The sequence below is a fragment of the Macaca nemestrina genome, chromosome 2 (genome assembly GCF_043159975.1).
Source record: "Macaca nemestrina isolate mMacNem1 chromosome 2, mMacNem.hap1, whole genome shotgun sequence".
Taxonomy (NCBI): Eukaryota; Metazoa; Chordata; class Mammalia; order Primates; family Cercopithecidae; genus Macaca; species Macaca nemestrina.
In genome coordinates, this window is record NC_092126.1 from 96,465,595 (window position 1) to 96,486,136 (window position 20,542).

Consider the following 20,542-nt stretch of genomic DNA (forward strand, 5'->3'; position numbering starts at 1 on the left):
AAGCGGCTCCAGTAGCACAGATCGCAAGCGGCTCCGGTAGCACAGATCGCAAGCGCGCTCCGGTAGCCCGGGTCAGAGTTAGCTGCTCGGGTCGCAACCGCGCTCCGGCAGCACAGATCACAAGCGCTCCGGAAGCCCAGGTCCGAATCAGCTGCTCGGATCGCAACCGTGCTCCGGCAGCCCAGATTGCAAGCGCGCACCGGTAGCCCGGGTCAGAGTTAGCTGCTCGGATCGCGATCGCGCTCCGGCAGCCCAGATCGCAATTTAGATCAGACGAGAGCCAGGGGACGTCTCCCACCGGTCTCCGCTGGCTGTCCTATAGCGCATCAGCCAGGACGGCGCCAGCTCCAGTTTCAGACCTCACGAGTCACAGATTCAGATTCAGAACAGACACAGACAGACAAACGCAGACGAGCCGGCTCACCTATCAGTAGATCGATCCTAGTAGATCCCTTGACCAGGGGTCTGGTGGGCTTGGGAAATCCTGGACGAGCCCCCAGATGTTATGCCCAGACCGTTTGTTCCCCAAAGAAGACCACCAGAGTCCAGAGTCAAAGCCAAGCGGCAAGGATCTTTACTACAAGTTCGAACTTGGTCCCTCCATTCCACAGCATACAAGAGGGCCCCGAACGATGCGAGTGCTTGCTTTTTATAGCCCGATGTAAACAGGATATGTAAAGTTACAGGGGAACAAGGTAATTCTCTCGGTTACAGCACATTTCGCATTTTTTATTGGTTCCCACTGTGTCCTTATTGGGGATTTCCTAGGTGGTGTTTTTCTGAAGTTTGAGAGAAATATGGAGGAATGTGTTTGTGCTGGGCTCAGGAAGTTGGGAGATATATGGGGGATGTGCCTCATTCCTTTCAGAACCAGACCCCATACCTGTCCCATTGTTACCCTGATGCTTCCGAGCTCCCCTTCTTACTCACCACGGGGATTGCTTTAAGAGTACTCAGGTGTCCTCCAGCTAGTTTTCCATTCCAATCGTCCCTCTGGTGACCCTTCAACCTGGATTCAAGCCCCAAGTTGGGTGCCACTTGCTGAGACCAGCTCGGTCAGGGAGATCGTAACCCAGCGGCGCTATTGGAATTAAAGACACACACAGAAATATAGAGGTGTAGGCCAGGCGCAGTGGCTCACGCCTGTAATCCTAGCACTTTGGGAGGCCAAGGCGGGTGGATCACGAGGTCAGGAGATCGAGACCATCCTGGCTAACATGGTGAAACCCTATCTTTACTAAAAATACAAAAATTATCCAGGCATGGTGGTGGGCACCTGTAGTCCCAGCTACTCAGGAGGCTGAGGCAGGAGAATGGTGTGAACCTGGGAGGCAGAGCTTGCAGTGAGCCGAGATCGCACCACGGCACTCCAGCCTGGGCGACAGAGGGAGACTCTGTCTCAAAAAGAAAGAAAGAAATATAGAGGTGTGAAGTGGGAAATCAGGGATCTCACAGCCTTCAGAGCTGAGAGCCCCGAACTGTGATTTACCCATGTATTTATTAACAGCAAACCAGTCATTAGCATTGTTTCTATAGATATTCAATTAACTAAAAGTATCCCTTGTGGGAAACGAAGGGATGGGCCGAATTAAAGGAATAGGTTGGGCGAGTTAACTGCAGCAGGAACACGCCCTTAAGGCACAGATCGCTCATGCTATTGTTTGTGGCTTAAGAATGCCTTTAAGTGTTTTTCTGCCCTGGGTGGGCCAGGTGTTCCTTGCCCTCATTCCCGTAAACCCACAATCTTCCAGTGTGGGCTTTAGGGCCATTATGAACATGTTACAGTGCTGCAGAGATTTTGTTTATGGCCAGTCTTGGGGCCATTTTATGGCCAGATTTTAGGGGGCTTGCTCCCAACAAGCTGCTGTACCAGATGTGGTTTCCTTGCTTGAGCAAACTAACACATCGTCTACTACCCAGTGTGTGGCTATTGATCTGACAAATGCTTTCTTCTCTATATCTGTTAATGAAGACCACCAGCAGTGGTTTGCTTTCAGCTAGCAAGGCCAACAATACCTCTTCACTCTCCTACCTAAGGGGTACATTGACTTTCCAGCCCTATGTCATTATTTAACTCACAGTGATCTTGACTGTCTTTCTCTTCCTCAAGATATCATGTTGGTCTATTACATTGATGGTGTTATGCTGAAGAGACTTAGTGAGCAAAAAGTAGCAACTTGCCTAAATTTATTGGGAAGACATTTGCATGTCAGAAGGCGGGAAATAGATTTAACTAAAATTCGGATACCTTCTATACCAGTGAAATTTCTATGGGTCTTAGTGTACAGCATGCCAAGATATTCCTTCTAAGGTAAAGAGTAAGTTGTTGCATCTGGCCCACAACCAAAACAGAGGCACAACACCTAGTAGGCCTCTTTGAATTTTGAAAGCAACATATTCCTCATTTGGGTGTGTTACTCCAACTCATTTACCAAGTGACCTAAAAAGCTGCTAGTTTCAAGTGGGGCCCAGAATAAGAGAAGGCTCTGCAACAGGTCCAGGCTGCTGGGAAAGCTGTTCTGCCACTTGAGCCACATGATTCAGCAGATCCAAATGGTGCTAGAACTGTCAGCCACAGATAGGGATGTTGTTTGGAGGCTTCAGCAGGCCCCTATGTGAATTGCAGCACAGGCCCATAGGATTTTTTTTAGCAAAGCTCTGCCACTCTCTGCAAATAACTACACTCGTTTTGAGAAACAACTTTTGGCATGCTATTGACTCAATGGCTAACCACAGACAACCAAGTTACCATGCAACCTGAGCTGCCCAACATCAACTGGGTGTTATCTGACCCACCAAGCCATACAGTTGGGTATGAACAGCAGCACTCCATCATCAAATGAAAGTTATACAGATGTGATCAGGTCTGAGCTATGAAGGCACAGGTTAGTTACAAGAAGAAGGGCTCAAATGCTCATTGTACCCTGCTACACTCTCTCCTGTCTCCCAGCCTGCACATATGGCCTCACGTGAAGTTCCCTATGATCAGCTGACAGGAAGAGAAAACTTGGGCCTGCTTTACAGATGCAGCACTATATGCAGGCATCATCTGAAAGTGAACAGATGCAGCTCTGCATCCCCTTTTGAGACATTCTTGAAGGACAGTAGTGAAGGGAAATCGCCCCTACTGCAATGGGCAGAACTTTGCACGTGGTTGTTCACTTTGTTTTGAAGGAGAAATGTCCAGATATGTGATTATATAGCAATTTATGAGCTGTAGCCAATGGTTTGGCTGAATGGTCAGAAACTTGGAAGGGACATGATTGAAAAAGCAAGGAAATTTTGGAAAAAGGTATATGGATAGACCTCTCTGAATAGGCAAAAATGTGAAGATGTTTGTGTCCCATGTGAATGCTCACAAAAGGGTGATAGCAGAGGAGGAATTTAATAGTAAATAACAAGTAAATAACTTGTTTTGTGGCTATCAGCCAGCCTCTTCCTCAGCCACTCCTGTCATTGCCCAATGGGCTCATGAACCAAGTGGCCATGGTGAAAGAGACAGAAAGTATGCATGGGCTGAGCAACATGAACCTCCATTCACCCAACCTGCAATTGGCAGAGTGCCCAATGTGCCAGCAGCAGAGACCAACACTGATAAGATTCCATCCCCTGAAGAGATCAGCCAGCTACCTGGTGGCAGGTTGATTATATTGGACTCTACTTCCATCATGGAAGGGGCAGCAGCATTTTTTGATTTCTGGAATAGGCACTCTCAATACAGATCTGCCTTCCATGCACACAATGCTTCTGCTAAAACTACCATCCATGGACTTAAAGAATGCCTCATCTACTGCCATCATATTCCACAGCATTTCTTCTCATCAGGGAGCTCACTTAACAGCAAATAAAGTGTGGAATGACCCATGATCATAGAATTTACTGATCTTCTGTTCCCCAGCATCCTGGAGCAGCTGGCTTGATAGAACAGTGGAATCGCTTCTTGAAGACTCAGTTATAGCACCAACAAGGCGGTGATACCTTGTAGGGCTGGGGCAAGATATGCATATACTCTGAATTAACATTCAAAATATGATATTCTTTCTCCCATAGACAGGATTCATGGGTCCAGGAAACAAGAGGTGAAAATGGGAATGCTTATACCCTGCTGGTGGGGATGTAAATTAGTTCAGCCATTGTGAAAAGCAGTGTGGCAATTCCTGATATAACTTAAATCAGAATTACTATTTGATACAATAATCCCATTATTGGGTATATGCCCAAAGTAATATAAATCATTCTACCACAAAGACACATGCACCCTGTATGTTTATTGCAACACTATTCACAACAGCAAAGACATGGAATCAAGCTAAATGCCCATGAATAGTAGACTGGATAAAGAAAATACGGTACATACACACCATGGAAAACCACACAGCCATAAAAAAGAATGAGATCATGTCCTTTGCAGCAACATGGATGGAGCTGAAGGACATATCCTGAGCAAACTAACACAGGAACAGAAAACCAAATACCACATATTCTCACTTATAAATGGGAGCTAAACAATGAAAACTCATGGACACAAAGGGGAACAGACACCATGGCCTACTTGAGGATGAATGGTGGGAAAAGGGAGAAAATAAAAAAAACTACTCTCATGTTAGGTACATACACATTAAGGATTGTTATGCCTTTGTGAAGAATTGAGCCCTTTATCATTACATAATACTCCTCTTTATGGCTGATAATTTTACTTGCTCTGAAGTTTGCTTTATCTAAAATTAATATAGCTACTTCAGCCTTCTTTTGATTAATGTCAACATGGCTTATCTTTGTCTAGTTCTTTACTTTTATTCTATATGTCTTTATATTTAAAGTGGGTTTCTTGTAGACAACATATAGTTGGATCTTGTGGGTTTTCTTTAATCCATTCTAATAGTCTTGTTCTTTTAATTGTGTATTTAAACAATTTAGATTTAAAATGATAATATAGTTAATATCCACCATATCTATAACTTTTTAATTTGTTGCTTATATTCTTTTTTTTTTTTTTTGGTCTTTCATTCTTTTTCTGCCTTCTCTGGTTTTAATTCAGCATTTTATATGATTCCACTTTCTCTCCTCTGTTGGCATATTGTAGGAAACCAGAATATGTCACCCCAAAATGTGCCTCATTGGCATAAGGATTACTTTGAGCTGATCATTTTGAGAAACAACAGACACAAGACAAGCTCTGAAAACAAGAGTAAAATTTACCCTCTTGTGTTATGCCATTCTTGTGTTGCTATAAAGGAATACCTGGGACTGAGTAATTCATAAAGAAAAGAGGTTTAATCAGCTCAGAGTTCTGCAGACTTTACAGGAAGCATAGTGCTGGCATCTGCTTCTGCTAAGGGCTTCAGAAGCTTAGAATAATGGTAGAAGGCAAAGGGAGAGCAGGCAGTGTCACCTAGAGAGGGAGCAAGAAAAAGAGGAAGGAGGTGCCACACATTTTTTTGTTTTGTTTTGTTTTGTTTTGTTTAAGAGACAGAGTTTCGCTCTTGTTGCCCAGGCTGGAGTGCAATGGCACAATCTCGGCTCACTGCAACCTCCGCCTACTGGGTTCAAGCGATTCTTCTGCCTCGGCCTCCCGAGTAGCTGGGATTACAGGCATGCACCATCACACTTGGCAAATGTTGCATTTTTAGAAGAGACAGGGTTTCTCCATGTTAGTTAGGCTGGTCTTGAACTCCTGACCTCAGGTGATCCATCTGCCTCGACCTCCCAAAGTGCTGGGATTACAGGCGTGAGTCACCACACCCGGTCGGTGCCACACACTTTTGAAAAACCAGACCTCACGAGAATTCACTCACTTTTGCAAGGACAGCACCAGGCCATTCATGAGAGATCTGCCCCTATGATTGACCCAAACACCTCCCACCAGGCCACACCTGTAATACTGGCGATTACATCTCAATATGAGACTGGAGGGGACAAAGATCCAAACTGTATCACCTCTTGGAAGGGCAATTCACACTTACAAAGAACAATCTCCATTTGTAAGGGTGTCTTCCTTCTCTGAACCAGGAAGACAAGGATAATTAAATCATTAAAAAACAAAACTTCTCATTGATGGAAAAGGTATCAACTTAAATCTGCATAACAGACCTTACTCTTGTTTGCCATACTTTTCCTGATCACCTCTCTATAACTGGCCTCCCCGACACCATTCTTTTTTTATTTCAGCTGAAGATGGTATTTAAGCTTGAATTCTAAGCAAGGAGGGAGGTGCCACACACTTTTAAACAACCAGATTTCATGAGAACTCAATCACTATTGCAAGGACAGCACCAAACCAAGTAACTCTCTTTGAGAGTTACTCAATTTTCCCTGGATATCTCCCACATATAGACTAGGATACATATGTCATAAGACAAAATTACAACAAATTTAGTTTAAAGATCTTAATTAGCTTTTATTTGCAATTCCAGAATCAGGCAACATTTCAATCTATAAAATAGAATGGATGTTCTGATGAACTGAGCAGAAGGAGCTGGTTTTATAGGAAGAAATGTTGGTTTTCCTGTTTCTAAGGAAAGCAGAAACAGAGAACAAAAAAATGGATTGATCATTTCAAAGTTAAAGGTTAAAGCAGAAGAGACTTTTTTTTATCATGGTAGCTAAAACTGGCCTGTTTGGGAATTTGGCTATTTCTCTCTCTCTCTCTCTCTCTCTCTCTCTCTCTCTCTCTCTCCCCCCCCACCCCCTCCCTCTCTCTCTCCCCCCCTCCCTCTCTCTCTCCCCCTCCCTCCCTCCTGCCTCTCCCCTACCCCCTTTTTCTCTCTTGATTTCTCAAAAAGTCAGATAAACAACTTAGTTTCAGCTTGGTAGCATGGAACTTGAGTGTGATTTCATTTTGGTTTGGTCTATTGGGCATAGCGAAGAAGCTCAATTTAAATCAGTCACCTCCTATAAATTTTATTTAACACAAGTTATGTTAATAAACTTCTGTTTGTTTTTCTATGGTTAATCTTCTTTTGTTACAAGGGGTCCCACCTAAGAAGTATGAAGGGGCTGGGCGCGGTGGCTCACACCTGTAATCCCAGCACTTTGGGAGGCCGAGGCAGGTGGATCATGAGGTCAGGAGATTGAGACCATCTTGGCTAACACGATGAAACCCTGTCTCTACTAAAAATACAAAAAATTAGCTGGGCATGGTGGCGGGCACCTATAGTCCCAGCTACTCAGGAGGCCGAGGCAGGAGAATGGCGTGAACCCGGGAGGCGGAGGTTGTAGTGAGCCGAGATCGAGCCACTGCACTCCAGCCTGGGCAACAGAGGAAGACTCCATCTCTGTCGGAGTAAGAAGTATGAAGGATAGAGGAAAACTCTAGGACATCACTAACTTTTTTTTAAAAGATATATAGTTGAAACTATAGGGGAGAAAAAGGTTTTGGGTATTGCTTTATAAAATTTCCTGTGCTACAGAATGTATCAGGATTTAATGAAGTACACTTATACTTCGTTTTTTCCATTTACTCTTTATCTGGAATTTATTTTGATGTGAGGTATGAGTTTGAGTTGGGATCCAACTTTACTTTTTCTAGACGGCTACCTAGTTGTGTCAACATCATTTGCTGAATTTTAAAAGTTTTTTTTAAAAATCAAGAATGTATGTTGAATTTTATCAAACACCTTTTTTGCATTTTGGAAATGACAAATTTTTCTTTTTCTTTATAATGATATTTAGAGACAGGAGGTCTCACTACATTGCCCAGGCTGGCCTCAAACTCCTGGGCTCAAGGGATCCTCCCATTTCAGCCTCGCAAGTAGCTGGGACTACAGGCACAAGCCACTGTACCCGGCTATTTCTAGTAAAATAGAAATACTTTATTATAATTTTTATTTGATTTAGGATTTTTCCAGTAATATTCATGAGTACGAATTTTTTTTATTTTTATTTTTTAGATATGGAGTCTTGCTCTGTCTCCCAGGCTGGAGTGCAGTGGTGTGATCTTGGCTCACTGCAGCCTCCACCTCCTGGGTTCCAGCGATTCTCCTGCTTCAGCCTCCCGGGTAGCTGAGATTACAGGCACACACCACCATGCCTGGCTAATTTTTGTATTTTTAGTAGAGACAGGGTTTCACCATGTTGGCCAAGATAGTCCTGAACTCCTGACCTCGGGTGATCTGTCTGCCTTGGCCTCCCAAAGTGCTAGCATTACAGGCGTTAGCCACCACGCTCAGCCATGAGTAAGAATTTCTATGGTCAGTGTATATGTATATGCTAGATGGGTGTTTTATGAGATTTTGGTATAAGTGTTACGCTCACTTCATAAATAGAATTTGAAATGCTTCCTTTTTTTTTTTTTTCTGTGCTTAAGGCAGAATCAACAGCAACCAACAGCAACCAACTCTCTGTTCCTTAAATTTTCACAGTAGAATTATCCTATGAAATAATTTGGGCCTGGTGCTTCTGTGGATTTAGCTATGGAGATACGCAGTTCTCTAACAACATCTATTTCTTTTTTTTTTTTTTTTTTTTTTCTTGTTTTTTGAGACCGAGTTTCGCTCTTGTTGCCCAGGCTGGAGTGCAATGGCACAATCTCGGCTCACAGCAACCTCCGTCTCCCGGGTTCAACCGATTCTCCTGACTCAGCCTCCCGAGTAGCTAGGATTACAGGCATGTGCCATGACGCTCGGCTAATTGTGTATTTTTAGTAGAGGCAGGGTTTCTCCATGTTGGTCAGGCTGGTTTCGAACTCCTGACCTCGGGTGATCTGCCCACCTCCGCCTCTCAAAATGCTGGGATTACAGGCATGAGCCACCGCGCCCGGCCAACATCTATTTCTTCCATGGTAATTGGTCTACTTAGAATTTCTATCTCTAGAATGTTTTGGTAAATTATATTTTCTTGGAATTTTGTCCATTTCATTCAAGTTTTCAAATTTATTACACAGAACTGACTGATCATGCAATTCTTTTAAGTTTTCCTGTATCTATGGTTATTTCTCCTTTATCATTTTCTATTTTGAGATGCTCCTCTTTCTTTCTTGAGCCAACCACCCTATTGTTGCCTTTTTCAAATCTCTTGCTTATTAGTATTCCCATTCCCATTTCTACTTTTTATTTTCTTCTTTTATTCTTACGAATTCCTTCTTTCTGCTTCTCTTAGGTTTACCTTGCTATTTTTTTCTAAATTATTTAATTTACTTTTATTTTGAATTTTTAAAAGCACTGCATTGGTATATCCCACAGGTACTACTAATATGCAGCGCATTCTCTCTCTCTCTTTTTTTTTTTTTTTTTTTTTTGGTTCATTTTTAAGATATTCAGTGATTTCAGTTTTGAGACGGTTAAGAGGATTTCTTCATGCTTTTTTTTTTTTTTTTTTAACATTTCGAAAATGTTATACAATTTTGCATAGTTTTATTCTCCACTCCTTTGTATCCTACGACAGTCTCCCGCCCCTTCCTTCACCTCAGTGCTCTAAAGATCGAAGGTCAAGAAGAGAGTTTCTTGTCCTGGAGCCTGCGAGAGAGTGGGCCCTTGCAGTTCATGCGCGGAAACAGCGATAGGGACATCCACGGCCTGAGGAGGCTGGGGACAGAGCAGATCCTCCCAGCCCCTAACACCGCCCGGGAGTAGATGCAAACCCCCAGGGCCCCGGGGGCCGGGACCACACCCCGCGGGCACGAGTCCGATTGGCAGATTGTAGCCGAGTGGTTTCAACGGTGACGCCCCCACCCGAATGCCTCGCTGGGATTGGCTCATTTCTTGGTTCAGACCTGGACGGTGGCCAGAGGAGGACAAGAGGCTTTCACACAGAACGGAGGTGATGTGGACGACAGCGGAGACGCAGCCGCACTTGAACAAGCGACCGGGCCCCAGGGACATGGCGGCAGCCTCTGCACCGTCAGTGTTGCTCGCGGCTGCAAGAAACTGGTGGCGGCACTGCCTGAGCCCGCTGCTGTTGCCAAGGTGACGGGGCATAAAGCGGCGGTCGATCGGTGCGTGGGGGCGGGGGAGGGGTGAAGGGAGAACGAGGCTCGAGCGGGAGGACAGGACGGCATCCGCTTGTCAGGGGATTCGGCTTCCAGTCCCCCTTCCAGAGGGCGTCGTTCTGCAGCCAGGCCTCTGTCTTTCCCCCGCCCCTACAGGGCACGAGCTACAGAATGTTTTTTTGTTTCTATTTTTTTAAAGTAAGGAAGCACTTTCCTTTCTCCTCCGTTTATTCATTTGTTTACTTCTGGTTCCCGTGTCCTTTTAACATGTCCCCGTCATTCCCTGTTTAAGGGCACAGGATGTTCCAGGCTCATCTTGTACTTAGCTCCTGCCTTGGAATCAGACGTTTCTCCAAAGAATCCTGATTCCTTTTTTTGGAGAATGTTATTTTATAGCCGTATCTGGGTTGTAGGTTGTGTTCGTTGCTACTAGGATGCCATTACTTCTAGACTGTCTCAGCAGACAAACGCTAGGAAACTTTATGTGTATATTTATATGTGTGTATATACATATATATGCACACACACGTTATGTGTATATGTGTGTGTATGTACATATGTATACATATATATGTACACGCACTCTCCCCACACACATCCATACACGCATCAATCCAGGTACATCTATATCTGTTTTATATCTATCTACATGTATGTTTAAAAAAACAGCTGAGTTCATACTGTTACCTCAGTTCCAGTGCATCATCTCAGGGTTCAATCAGATCTGCCCTTTCTGTAATTGTTACTGTTTTCTGAGAGTGAGAAAGCTGGTTGTCCTTATCCACAAGATATTCACTTCTTTGCTCAATCGTGTACAAAAAGTTGATTCAAAATCGCTAACCCGTACCACTGTGAAAAACAGACCAACTAGCCAGAGTTCAATATTGGTTTACAGTTATTTTTGTCTTTAGTTTCTGTAATTAAAACTGTATTATACAGGTTATGAAGGCAGTCATAGAGGTGTTATGACTATAGAGGTTACAAAGTCTCTGTAATTAAGACGTGGAACTAGTGTGTGAATAATAGAAAAAGACAAGTAGAATAGAATAGAAAATCCAGAAGTAACCCCAAGTGCACATGGAAAGTTAAAGGTGGTATCACATATCATTGGAGCAGAGTTGGGCTTTGTGATACACAGAGCTGGGCCAACTGGTTGGCCATTTGGAAAAAGATAAAATTAGATCTACACCTCATAGCATAACAAAAATAAAGTCTAAATGGATCAGGGATCTAAATGTGAAAAATGAAACAATACAAGTACTGAAAGAAAAAGGCTTTCTAACTATGACTCAAAAACCCATAAGCAATAAAATAAAAAGTTGATAAATTTGACCACATAAAACAAATGGCATGACAAATACATCATAAAGTCAGAAGACAACTGAAAAAACACTGGATTGGGAGAAAATAATCTGTAGCACGTATCACGGGGTAAAGGATGAATATCTTTCATATTTAAATTTGAATTTTAAAAATTTTCCAAATCAGTTTTCTCTGTTTACATTCAGCAGTGGCAAAGTGACTTTATCTTTTACATCAGAATATGTCAAAAAAGTAGTAAGTTACACTGCTTTTAAAGATAAGAGTCATCCGTTTAAAAAATACTTATTATATCATGTGTCTTAGGGTCCCAGAAGTAAACCCTAAGACAGGAATTCCTGTGCAAATAATTAGAAAGTTTCCAGGAAAAAATCGCAGGGAAATAGGGAAATAGAATAGAAAGGGAAGGAAGGCCACAGAGCAAGCTGCTCTAAGCCTGTTCCCCTCGAGGTAACTCAATCCTGTTGAACTCTAAGTCAGGGTGCATAGTCAATCCTTGGAGTTGTCCTTACCAGAGAACCAGCAAGCTGGTGTGTACGTCTCTGCCTAGTCACTGGTTAAGGTCTGCCCTCAGGGAGACCCGACTTCCCAGATACTTTTGGTTTTATAAAAATATAAAACTTTATACTTAAGACTTAGTATAAAGTCATCCATTCAGAACCTTCTTGTTAACTATTGGACTTGCATAGAGGGAGTTTTTGTTTCAAATTAAACAGAAACTAGGGTTGCAGGTATGTTTTGTAGGTCTGTATCTCAACCAATTGACAAACTGAAGCTTTCTTTCTGGGTAGACTAGGATCCATGCCTTTTCTGTTCACTATTGTCAAGTTTAAATGCAGTGTGCAACATGAAAACCGCAGTGATGTGTTATGAGTTGGGAATCTTTGTCATTTGTGATATGTGCATGCTATCTGTTTTCAAAGCTCACTGCTATATTAGCTATGAAGTAAAGCTTGTTTTAACAAAGCGATAGGCTTCATTAAGATCATGGCTATATAAGTCATGGTTTCCTATTGGAAAGATAATTATCTTTAAAGTGAATGATAACCAGTGAATAGTGAATACATATCAGAACAACTTGCCCTGGAGATGTAAATGCAGAGCTTACTCACTATTTATACATCTTAAACACAGAAGAATAATGTAGAAAATGTCTATTTTGATTTTTCCTAGGACATTTTTTTAGCTAGTGATGTTTAGGGTATGGGAGGGAAAATAACCTAATGAAGCAAGTTGCTACACATGAATATCTAGAAATGATACTAAGACTTTTGAAAAATAGAGTTTATTTTATTTTTTAAATGGCTTTAGGTTTCCAGAAAAAAGTTACAGGTTTACAGAGAAGATAGTACAAAGAGTTCCCATATACCTTGGATGCTATTATATGTTATTAACATTTTACGTTAGTATGGTAAATTTGTGGTGTAATTATATTATGGTTAGTATGCTACAATTTTTTTTTTTTTTTTTTTGAGATGGAGGCATTCTCTGTTGCCCAGGCTGGAGTGCAGTGGCACGATCTCGGCTCACTGCAACCTCCGCCTCCTGGGTTCAAGCGATTCTCCTGCCTTAGCCTCCCGAGAAGCTGGGACTACAGATGTGTGCCACCATGGCCAACTAGTTTTTGTATTTTAAGTAGAGACAGGGTTTCGCCATATTGGCCAGGCTGCTCTTGAACTCCTGACCTTGTGATCTACCTGCCTTGGCCTCCCAAAGTGCTGGGATTACAGGCGTGAGCCACTGTACCCAACCAGTATGATACAATTAATGAACCAACATTGATGGGTTATTATGAACTAAAGTCCACAATTTATTCATGTTTTCTTAGTTTTTATGTAAAGTACTTTTTCTGTTCCAGAATCGTATCCAGGATACCACATTCCATTTTGCTGTCATGTCTCTTTAGACCCCTCTAGGCTGTGACAGTTTCTCAGATTTTTCCTATTTTTGGTGACCTTGACGGTTTGGAGGAGGAGTATTCAGGTATTTTGTAGGATATCTTTCTGTTAGAATTGACTGAATTTTCCTCTGGATTAGACTTGAATTTGGGGCTTTGGGAAAGAGAACCACAGATGTAAAGTGTGATTCTCTCTCTCTCTCTTTTTTTTTTTTTTTTTGAGATGGAGTTTCGCTCTTGTTGCCCAGGCTGGAGTGCAATGGTGCAATCTTGGCTCACTGCAACCTCCACCTCGTGGGTTCAAGCAATTCTCCTGCCTCAGCCTCCTGAGTAGCTGGGATTACAGGCATGTGCCACCATGCCTGGCTAATTTTGTAATTTTAGTGTGGGGTTTCTCCGTGTTGGTCAGGCTGGTCTCAAACTCCCGACCTCAGGTGATCCGCCTGCCTCGGCCTCCCAAAGCGTTGGGATTACAGGCGTGAGCCACCGCACGCGGCCTAATGTGTGATTCTCGTCACATCAGATTGAGAGTTATGATGGTTGCTGTTGACCTTAATTACATGGCTGAGGTAGCACTGGAAAGGGTTCTGTGCTGGAAAGTTACTCTTCCACCCTCCTTCCACACTGTACTATTAGGAAGGAAATCACAAGGTCCAACTCACACTTAAGTGAAACATTTTCTTCTAACTTTTCAAAAGGATCAGGTTGTTTTGGATGAAGCAGATAAAAATGTTGAACCAAGGAATTAAGGATCAAATCCATGAGATTTACTAGAAATTAAATACAAGTACTCTTGTGCACATGAGTTTTCTCCAGCTGGCAGGTTGGATTCATTGTTACAACATAGCTGTGAAGTGCTACGTTGTCCTTGTTCCCTGCTGAAAGCAATTGTTTCCCACAATCTCTGTCTCACTCAGTTCTATAGTAAGACATGGACGCTTGGTCTCAAACATTATTTCTCTAAGTATTGTTATGAAACTATTACATCTGCTTAATTGATTTGTCAACATAATTAGTCATTGTCTTTTTTTTTTCAGAGTCTCACTTCATCGCCCAGGCTGGAGTGCAGCAGCACTATCTGAGATCACTACAATCTCCGCCACTCGGATTCAAGCGATTATCTTGCCTCAGCCTCCCAAGTAGTAGCTGGGAGTACAGGCATGTGCTACCATGCCCAGCTAATTTTTGTATTTTTGGTAGAGACCTGGTTTTGCCTTGTTGGCCAGGCTGGTCTCAAACTTCTGACCTCAAGTGATCCACCTGCCTCGGCCTTCTAAAGTGCTGGGATTACAGGCGTGAACCACTTAGCCTGGTCAGTTACTGTCTCTTTTTAAAGATTGTGTTGCTTTCTGCCTCAATATTAATATGTTGGAAATTACCAAGAAGTTCATGACAGATCTATTTCACATTCTGGTGAAGAAGGAAGAATTGGCCCTTGAAGGAGTCAGTGTTTTACAATAATTTTGAAAGAGGGTAATGTTTTTCTAATTGATATACATAAAAACCATAGCCAGGGATTTAAAATTTACCTTCTTGTTTAAGCTCTCTACTAAAATTCCAGAAACTAGTATCATGTCTTAGCATTTGTAATAAAGCTATCAGAGAAAACCCAAGAAGAAAAAAGAACTGTACCAAAGAGAAAAATTGAGTTGAACCTTTTTTTTTAGACGGAGTCTCACTCTGTCACCCAGGCTGGAGTGTAGTGGCGCAATCTCAGCTCACTGCAGTCTCCACCTCCCAGGTTCAAGTGATTCTCCTGCCTCAGCCTCCCGAGTAGCTGGGCTCACAGGTGCCCACCACCATGCCTGGCTAATTTTTTGTATTTTTAGTAGAGACAGGGTTTCACCATGTTGGCCAGGCTGGCCTCGAACTCCTAAACTCAGCTGATCTGCCCACCTTGGCCTCCCGAAGTGCTGGGATTACAGGCGTGAGCCACCATGCCCAGCCTGAGTTGAACCTCTTTTTTAAAACAGGGTACTTTGTTATAAGATGTGGTACAGTAATATCTATATTTAGGCAGAATTAGTAAAATCAATGAATAACTATTCTCTTCCAGTGGTAGGGATGAGGTGTAGAAATCAAATGACTTTTTATTCCAGCTCTGACATGAATTAACATTTTCCTCTTGGAAATACTGTAAGGAAAGAAATTGTATGCTCTTAATGACGAGAGATTGACCAGTCAGGTTGTTCCTTGTAGAACACAGAGTGAAAGGTATCCTGGCTTCTAAGAAAAAGCATGCCAGTTTCTGGTGTGGTAAGAGCTGCTCTTCCTTAGTATTGCTAATTAGGATGCTATTAATATCTGATTATAGTTGAGCCTTGAACAACCTGATTAGGGGTACCAGCCCCGATACAGTCAAAAATCTGCAGATAATTTTTGACTCCCCAAAAACATTACGACTAACAGCTTAATATTGACCAGAAGCCCTACTAATAACAGTTGATTAAACACATATTTTGTATGTTATATGTATGATATACTGTATTCTTTTTTTTTTTTTTTTTTTGAGACGGAGTCTCGCTCTGTCGCCCAGGCTGGAGTTCAGTGGCCAGATCTCAGCTCACTGCAGGCTCCGCCTCCCAGGTTTACGCCATTCTCCTGCCTCAGCCTCCCAAGTAGCTGGGACTACAGGCGCCCGCCACCTCGCCCGGCTAGTTTTTTGTATTTTTTAGTAGAGACGGGGTTTCACCATGTTAGCCAGGATGGTCTCGATCTCCTGACCTCGTGATCCACCCGTCTCGGCCTCCCAAAGTGGATATACTGTATTCTTATAATAAAGTAAGCTATAGAAAAGAAAATGTTATTAAGAAAACCATAAGGAAGAGAAAATACATTTACTCTTCATTAGGTGGAAGTGGATCACCATAAAGGCCTTCATCTTCCTCATGTTCATGTCAAGCAGGCTAAGGAGGAGGAGAGAGAGGAGGGTTAGTCTTGCTGTCTAAAGGGTAGCAGGGGCAGAAGAGAAGCCACTTAAGTGGTCCTGCCCAGTTCAGACCCATTTCCTTCAAGGGTCCACTGTATTTTCTTAGTAAACTGAGGCAGGATCTAGTTACATTGTAGCTGTGAAGTGCTGCATTGTCTTTGACCCCTGCTCAAAATAAAACTGTTACCTTTCAAGCCCTGTCTGCCATGGTGCTCTAGCTGCAGGGATGTCTGGTCTCATACATGTTCACCTGTTTAAGTACTGACTTGACAAATGACTCTTGAGAATGAGGGGTTGGTGGTGTTTTGCAGGTAGTGACAGAAGGAAGAAAACATTGTCAGGAGGAAATTCAGATAAAGGACAAACCATATTTTGACTGCTACTGACTTGTTGGTAAGTATTCTAATTCCTTATTTAATGACAGTATCTCTCTAGCAAAAGTTGGTTTAGGGGGAAAGTTTATAGTAGACTTTGCCAGCTGAAGTTGTAGGGGCATGAAGATCACACTCCACAGTGAACTGTGCTGTTATATATAGGTCATTACTCTTGTGGCCTAGAAGAGTGTGCAGCAGTTGCTTTTTGAAACATAATTTATATACTATCATATCTGAGGCTCTTGATTTTTATGTTTAGTAGTGTGTATACTGATCATCAACTGTGATCTGCCCACTGCTTGTGAAAACTATATTCTCATTTGATTATTTGACATCTTTGAATTCCTTGTTTTTATTCTGGTGAAATAAATTCATACACAGTTATGTGTCACTAAACAACTGGGATGTGTGTTCTGACAGATCACAGAGTGTACTTACACAAACGTAGATGGTGTAGCCTACTACAAACCTAGGCTATGTGGTATAGCCTGTTGCTCCTCTGTACTGAGTACTGTAGGCAGTTGTAGCACAATGGTATCTGTATATCTAGACATAGAAAAGTTAGAGTAAAACTACATCATAAATGATAAAAACAGCACCCTCGTATAGGGCACTTACAGGGGTGAGGCTTGCAGGACTGGAAGTTGCTCTGCGTGAGTCAGTGAGTGAGTGGTGAGTGGATGTGAATGGCTAGAACGTTACCGTATACTACAGTAGACTTTATATATAAACACTCTGCACATAGGCTATACTACATTTATTTTTAAAATAAAGTAATTGCCAGGCGCAGTGGCTCACACCTGTAATCCCAGCACTTTGGGAGGCCGAGGCAGGCGGATCGCCTGAAGTCAGGAGTTCGAGACCAGCCTGATCAACATGGAGAAACCCTGTCTCTACTAAAAATACAAAATTAGCCGGGCGTGGTGGTGCATGCCTGTAATCCCAGCTACTTGGGAGGCTGAGGCAGGAGAATCGCTTGAGACGGAGGTTGTGGTGAGCCAAGATTGTGCCATTGCACTCCAGCCTGGGCAACAAGAGCGAAAATCAGTCACAAAAACAAAACAAAACAATAAAAATAAAGTAACTGGGCTATAACTTTACGATGGCTATGAAGTCACTAGGTGACAAGAATTTCTCAGCTCCATTATAATCTTAAGGCATCACCATCGTATATGCAATTTGTAGTTGACCAAAATGTCATTATCCAGCGCATGACTGTATTGTTTTTCAAGGTGATTTTGTCAGCCAGGCAAATGTATCAGGATAATAATTTTATCACCTCGTAACATGATATTTAAATTGTACCTGGGAGGACTCATGGTTGGACAGAACACAGTGGAAAGCAAATGTGAAATGTTCCTCAGATTTTGGACTTTATATACCGTTGATATTTCAGGGAAAAATCAATAATGCTATTAGATTTTGTTGTCTTTAACTCACCTATGAGTCTGTCTTAAAGTCGTGTTTGCTCATAGCTTGTGCTTTCTTGACGATTCCTCTATAGTTGGAATTTTCTCAGCATTTTTTGGTCACAGTTTATATTGATCCTAGCCTAGTTATATTGACTTTGTCACTAAATAAATTGAACTATGCCTTGTTACCAATAAAAATGAGTTACTATATTTTTTTTAATGTAGTAGTTCATAGGAGTAGGTAACAAGTGGTGGTCAGAAATGCCATGGGCCTGATTTCGGACATAGATTTATAAGTGAAACAGCAGGTCGTTTGGATAAAGAAGGAATCAGTATTTCCATGTGTGGTTTTCTCTTGTTCTGATTATTTGATATTTTAAGTTCCTACAGCAAGAACACTTTTGATTGGTTGTGTGATCCATTTTAGTAGAGAACTGTAGTGGCAAACATATTTTGGTCATTTGTGTTAGAGTCTGTGACATGAACTGAGCAGAAAGGAGTGATAAATATGGGTTACCAGAATACATTTTTTCAAGATTTCCCTCTACTGGTAAAAGTTTCCCAATAGAACTACCCAATAGAACTTTCTGTGGTGATGGAAATGTTCTCTATTTGTACTGTCCAATACAGGAGTGGCAGATAACATGTGACTATTGGAATGCGCTTAATGCAACTTTTTTTTTTTTTTTTTTTTTGAGATGGAGTTTTGTTCTTGTCACCCAGGCGGGAGTGCAGTGGCGCAATCCCGGCTCACTGCAACCTCCACCTCCTGGGTTCAAACGATTCTCCTGCCTCAGCCTCCCGAGTAGCTGGGATTACAGGTGCCCACCACCACTCCTGGCTAATTTTCATATTTTTAGTAGAGACAGGGTTTCACCGTATTGGCCAGGCTGTTCTTGAACTCCTGACCTCAAGTGATCCACCTGCCTTGGCCTCCCACAGTGCTGGAATTACAGGTGTGAGCCACTGTGCCCAGCCTATTTCATTTAATTTTAATTAATTTAAATTTAAATAGCCATATGTGGCTAGTGACTGTTTATTGGACAGCATAGTCGTAAACGACAGTGAACATTTCAGAGCTGACATCTGTAGTTAATTCTGAAAGTGTATCAGAATGGATTCATAACTGTTCCTTTTGTTTTGTGCCTGTTCACATCTGTCCCAGACTGACATGACACCCACTCTTGGCTGGCCCACTTTGGTAGGGGCTTTAATTTTACTACCCTAAACCCAATACTTTCATCCTCTTTATAAGTAATAATGTTCATTTCGCAGCCAGATGAGCCTTAACTCCTTTTGTACTAACTTTGCAAAAAAACCTTTTCTTTTTCTCTAGATATTTTGATCAGTATCTTGTATTCCATTTAGAAGCACTCTACATATAATTCTGGCAAATAAACAGCCACCGATGATTAACTAGTAGCTCAGATTGTTCAGTAGTTCATGTAGTACTTGCTGAATAATATTCTGATTCATATTTTTTCTGTTGTTCAGAACTGGCAGTAGGGGTCAACTTGGGAAGACAGCTGTGACCATAAATATTAAAGAAGACAAAAGGATTCTTTGTGACACTGAGACCTTCTGCAGTACTACAGTGGGGGAAATGCCGGTGTGCACAGCTGGCCTCATGTAATTCCTGGGATGAGATCGTTTGGGATGCAGTGCTGGCTGTTGCTGAGCAGGCGATCACAGTGCGTACTGTGTTTCTTTCCTTGAGAATATTTGAATCTCGCCTGAGTACTCATAACAGATGAGAAACACAGGTTTTGATAGCATAGATTCACACTATCATTAGTCATGAGCTCTTGAGAGCAAAGTAATTGGTTTTGTCCTCTTTAGAGTTAGACCCTGTGGTTGGGTATGAAAGATGAGTGTCTGTAAAAATCTGTCTTAGAAATGTATTTCCAAGACTCTGTCTCAAAAAAAAAAAAAATGATTTCCTAGTTCTGTAAAAGTCGCTATATTGAGTGTTCTCTATCACTTAATAATATACTTACTTTGTTATTAAGTGGACTTAAAGATATGCGGTGTATAAAATCAGCTAATTATGTTAAACCATGGTGTCTCCCTTTATTGTGTTAGGCTGAATAGAACAAACTTTAAAATAATTTTTTAAAGAAAATATTTGAATTCATTTTGTTTGGTGTTATGTTTTTATTCAGAAAAGCATTTTATTAGTGCTAGGTGTGAACCGGAGCCTTTTGCTAAATACCAGCAGCAATCATGTCCTAGAGTTAAATCCCAGAAAATTTGCCATATTGTATATTAAAGGTTCAATAAATTACAATAAAGTATTCTTTCTTTAAAGTGATTTGGTTCTTATTCCTTAAAAATCATACTTTTTGCCATAACTCCATATTTTCAAAGGAAGAAGATGAAATGAAATAGTACTCTGTAGTAAATATTTTATTCCAGTTACAAAATTACACACAAATGTGGCTTTTTATAAAAAGGTTTAATAAAAAATTGGGCTGGGTGTGGTGGCTCACAGGCCGGGCATGGAGGCTCATGTCTGTAATCCCAGCACTTTGGGTGGCCCAGGCAGGCAGATCACTTGAGGTCGGGAGTTCGAGACCAGCCTGACCAACATGTCTACTAAAAATACAAAATTAGCCGGGCATGGTGGTGCGTGCCTGTAATCCCAGCTACTTGGGAGGCTGAGGCAGGAGCATTACTTCAACCTGG

The 20,542-nt window shown here is 41.9% G+C and overlaps 1 long non-coding RNA gene and 2 other non-coding genes across 3 annotated transcripts; all 3 read left to right on the forward strand.

The window, feature by feature from the left end:
• Window positions 1–9,766: 9,766 nt before the first annotated feature.
• Window positions 9,767–20,168, forward strand: LOC105480112 (uncharacterized). The gene is made up of 4 exons (XR_011619938.1): window positions 9,767–9,902; window positions 14,180–14,615; window positions 16,383–16,464; window positions 19,352–20,168. It is a non-coding gene; the product is annotated as an uncharacterized lncRNA (long non-coding RNA).
• On the forward strand, window positions 14,670–14,858 carry LOC139362105 (small nucleolar RNA SNORA81). Its single transcript, XR_011620448.1, has one exon. It is a non-coding gene; the product is annotated as a small nucleolar RNA SNORA81 (small nucleolar RNA).
• LOC112426456 (small nucleolar RNA SNORA63) lies at window positions 16,185–16,315 on the forward strand. The gene has a single exon (XR_003017787.1). It is a non-coding gene; the product is annotated as a small nucleolar RNA SNORA63 (small nucleolar RNA).
• Window positions 20,169–20,542: the final 374 nt, after the last annotated feature.